General features: G+C 40.3%; 1 long non-coding RNA gene across 1 annotated transcript; it reads left to right on the top strand.

Annotated features, from left to right (window-relative positions):
- On the top strand, positions 4,238-4,576 carry LOC109720343. Its single transcript, XR_002218903.1, has 2 exons — positions 4,238-4,322; positions 4,527-4,576. It is a non-coding gene; the product is annotated as an uncharacterized LOC109720343 (long non-coding RNA).

Here is a 4,855-nt window from a genome sequence, read left to right on the forward strand (position 1 = left end):
TATTAAAATAACTTTTTTTATTCAGTTAAAAAATCTACTGCCTAACAAAAAAAAACCTATTTTCGCTACTTGGAATTTTAATATGAGTCACTCTTGGAATCTTTAACTTTAAGTAATAATTTTCTATTAATGTCTTGATGCCTCGAGCTCTCGCCAATAAAGAGATCCATGCCACCAGTTCACAGCTAAAACACTCATCCTCTCGGCCGTTGCTGATGTTTCGATCACTATTATTCGCACCGATGATGCGAGCTCCGTGGTGGTGACACTGCGGCCGAGAGGCGTCAGCCCATGCTTCACTCAGCAGCTCCTTCAACGGACGTCAACTCTTACAAACGGGGGCCGCCGCACGCCGCGGAATCACCTCATCGCGATCCTCATAGGAACTGCAGTCACGCGCCGTCATCCTTTCCGCCGCGACTCGTTCTGGCTCTATGAGCCGCCTGCGCTCGCCCGACTGGATTCCGGGCCGCTCGCACTGCTACCGTCCCCATATCCCTCAGCCGCGGCCTTTTGTTCCCGTGCCTAAGCCCTATGCGTCCCTGGGTCACCCTACCTCGCTGTAAGGGTTGTAGTTGTTTACCCCGTGTTGCCCCCTAAACTCCTCAACCATACGCCGGGCTAGAAAAAATTACATTTAAAAAATATTCTGTTTAAAATATATACCATTTTTTGTTGCTCGAAAAAAAAATCTACTATTTAACAAGAAAAATTGTTGCTATTAAAATAAAAATTTTCTATTGCTTTAGAAAAAAAACACTATTTTTGTTGCAATAAAAAACATTATTTAAAAATATTAATTCTTTAAAAATAGAGACTAATTTTTCAAAAAATAATACTATTTTTTTGTGCAATTAAAAAAATCACATTTAAAATATACTATTTTTTTGCAGTTTAAAAAATACCTGTCTAAACAAAAGCCAAAAACCTATTTTCTACTTGAATTTGTATTGCCTCCTGAGATCTTTACTTTACAGAAATAATTTTCTATAATATATCTTGGTCCTTGACTTCTGCGCCCCTATAAAAGTCAGCACGCAGTCGACGCCTAAACACCCATCCCCCTCCGCCGTCGCGCCGCTGTTTCTGATCCCTTAATTCCACCACCAATGTTGCCTATCTCGGTGGACTATGCCTCGAGAAGCGGTAGCCCAGCTTACAGGCACTCCTTCGATTTACGCAAACTCTACACAGGTCCGCCGCAGCGCCCGGATCCTCGTCGCGATCCTCCTAGTGACTGCATCATCCGCCAGTGATCCTATTCGCATGGCGGCGTCTGCTCTACTGACTACCGGAGCCGCACGGCGCTCAGCCAACTTGGACCCGGGGCCGGCCGCAACTCGCCATCCCTCTACCGTCCTGGCGCTCTCCATGTAGCGCTGCCTCTTCTTCCCCCCGCAGCCCAGGCCCTCCGACGCCAGCTCGATGTAGATCCGATTCGTCGTAGCTGCGGGCGGCCGTGTTTGCTTACGTCTTGAGTTCTTTCTTTTTTTTTTTTTTATTGAAGCGATCTTAGAATTTAGAGTTATAAGTGTTACTGGTTTACGCGTTAAGTTAGAGTTATAGTGTTACATGTTGAGGGCGTGCGCTTTAAAGTAAGAGTTAATGTTCTATTTAGCTCTTAGAGTAAGTATAGCCTTTTGTGTTCTTTCGAGTTTCGAATGCTGATCATCCATGTTTTGTTAGTGTTCATTTAATAGTTAATCAACATACATAAATATTAAATGAATCTTGAAATTGCACATCATATATTATGTACACCAACTAATGTAAAGTATGGCCAAGGAATTAATTTGACTAGAGGACCAGTGACTGAAGCAAACTAACCCCTAAAGCAAACAGCAAAAGAGTAAGGCACTGCGCGCTCAGATTAAAAATGGCTTAGATGAAACGAACTCAATAATTTTGCTTAGTCAACATGACAGTTGCAACACTCATCACTGTGTCAATATATCGGCCACAATCAATATGGCCACTATCTAGCTTTGCCATGTTTTTACATCATCAGCCACAGACAAATCATATCGCTATAGTTTCCATGGTCAGATCACTTCAAACCATCCTGAGTGACCACAACAATCTAATGATATTGGTCTTCTAAGAAAACACATACTAATAATACACATACAAAATTCTAAAACGTTGTTAAAATCAAATTCATTTTCATTCATATCCGACCCATCCGTCTCAAAATTGTTTAAGTCCAGTTATTATACTTAATGACTAAGTCTTTCTATCTCAAATCACATTTTCATTCCTATCTGACAGAAATAACTGGGGTGTTACATTAACAGCGTCGAATTGAGTGCCTGCTGAAGTGGGCTACCCACTTCGGCCGCCAATCGATCGCCACCTGGACGACTATTCAACAATCGTGTGAATTAAGGATCGACTAAACCCGCGCCGAGGGGATTGCACCGTGTTTAAGCATGAACTGGGGCATAACACTTTATGGGCGTGAAGACTCGAGATCAAACATACTATATAAAATTATTTCTTAAAGTAAAATTCCAAGGGCACAGATCACAATATCCTGAAGCAAAAATCTGTTTTTTTTTTTTAGACAGTCTATTATTTTATCTTCAACAAAAACAGTAATTTTTTAAAAATAATATTTTTAAATGATAGTTTTTTTTCATTGGCAAACAACAATAGTGTAATCTTTTTTTCTAAAACAATAGATTTTTTTCTAATAAAAAATTTCTTTAAATAGTAATTTTTTATTTACTGGCAAACGAAAAATGGTTAATTTTTAAACATACATGATTTCCACTGTACACATTTTTATAGTGGGCGTTGGTTGGGGGTATTGCGAGGGAGGTCGACTAACAAGTACGGCTGATACTCTAGGGCATGTCTTGGTTCGAAGTTTGGAATCGAAATCGAAATGCCGAAATCAAATAAGCCTGGAATCGGATTCGCATGACTCATATCTAATTTTGTTTGTTCACTCACCTGAAATCGGACGTCGGAATAAATCTTCTCATTGCGCTTGTTTGGTTCTATTGGATATCAAAATACGTAATAAATAATATACTAACATTATCTTTATAATATATTAATTTTAAAATTCAAATTAAAAATTAAATTAAAATATATTAAAATTTATAAACTAATTCAAAATTTAAATCTATATTTTAAAAAAAAATTAAACTTTGAAGTGAGTGCATACATCAACTTCAAAGTTATATGGATAATTCCAACTCTTCTTACCAGCCGTCTGGGCTGGCCGGGGAGAAAAACCACTTCTTGAGCGGCGATGGACGAGTTAAGCGGCGGCCCCGGATCCAGTCGGCCGAGCGCGCAGGCGGCTCGATAGAGCCAGACGCCATGACCGAACAGAGACGCTACAGCAATGATGCAACTAACTATGAGGATCGGCGCGAAGCTCCGCGTCGCTGCAGCCTTCGCGTAGAAGTTGACGTGTCGAAGTGCTGCCGTGAAGGTCCCGGTGCGCGCCCTCGGCCCGCCCGCGTCCACCTGTACGACCCGCCGCAAGCCATCTGTAATAAGACCCTGCGTTACTGAGCTAGGCGAGTTATGGTGGTGAGGATGACGGTCAGTCGAACTCTGAGTTAGAGAAGGAGATACGAGGGAATAGTAAGAGAATGGAAGGACGATTGGGAAAGCAAGAGGAGAAGAAGAAGGAAACAATTGCGGAAGAAAGATATTATATATCTCATTGCTGTCTTCATAATTTCATTACAAGCACTTATAACTTCCCTATTGCGTACTGAAAGGTAATTACAAAAGATACCTGCTCAATTTAAAATATATAATAAAAATAATGGGCTACGTGGGCCCAATTACCATGGATCTGAGCTCCTTGATTCGCCGGTTAAGTTGGCAGATCGAGTCCACGCCCGTAGTCGCCCGCCATCCATCTCCGGTCGTGCCCGCCTGTTAAGCTTGATTTTATTTACTTCATCCCTTTGACTTGCATAGATTTTGTCGTACTCTGACCTCCAACTCACTCTTCTCTCTCACTCCGATCTCTCATCCTCCCCGGCGTTAACATGCTTTCTCCGCTCAGGATGGAAAATTACTGTATCCCGACTCACCGCAACCACACTAATGAGGATTGGGATGAATGGCACGAGCCAGCATAAGTTTCTACAGGGTATAAATAAAAATCGGGACTTATATGGACATACATATGTAGATTGTTAGTTTTGTAGGAGAATATATTTCTTTTAAATTTCAATATTCCTACGTGATAAGATGATGATTTGTTGTCTCGCTCTACTTCAGGTTTCCAGTTCTTGAAAGTTACTGTGGATAACGACGGTGCAGATGGGAAGGAAGGAAAAATAAACAAAAGGGTATGACTTTTAACTTATAGTTGACGAATTTACATATTTTATTAAGATTTTTTATCATAGTGGATAGGATTTTACTTCAGCTAAAGCAAAAGCTATCTTTTCTATGCGATGCTTTCTTATTGAATGTGGTACAAAGTGATATGAATGTCTTTAAAAGAAGTAATTTAAAATTGCCAATTTACTCGCGAAAGTGGCTCCAAACAGGTCAAGAGCTTTCTGCAGAAAAAATCGATTAATTGGATCGAAGAGGAAGGGAACCCTGGTATAATTTTCATTCGTCTTGATCAAATAGATCCAAGCAAATTGAATTCTACTAAAGACTCGGATTGATTGCGCCTTTTCGTTGTAAGGTTCCAGCGGCACCTTCACCCCTTATCTTAACTCTGCAGATATATAGCAAACAGCTTTTCTTAAAAGTGTTCCTTTTATTCTTTGCTCTTTTTTTTTTGATGAAAGGTATTCTTGCAATTTGAGAAATTGTTGCAAATAGCTGTGGGATGTTCGAATGATGCATAGTGCCTTTTTTTTGAATT

Source organism: Ananas comosus, linkage group 1, assembly GCF_001540865.1.
Source record: "Ananas comosus cultivar F153 linkage group 1, ASM154086v1, whole genome shotgun sequence".
Lineage (NCBI taxonomy): Eukaryota > Viridiplantae > Streptophyta > Magnoliopsida > Poales > Bromeliaceae > Ananas > Ananas comosus.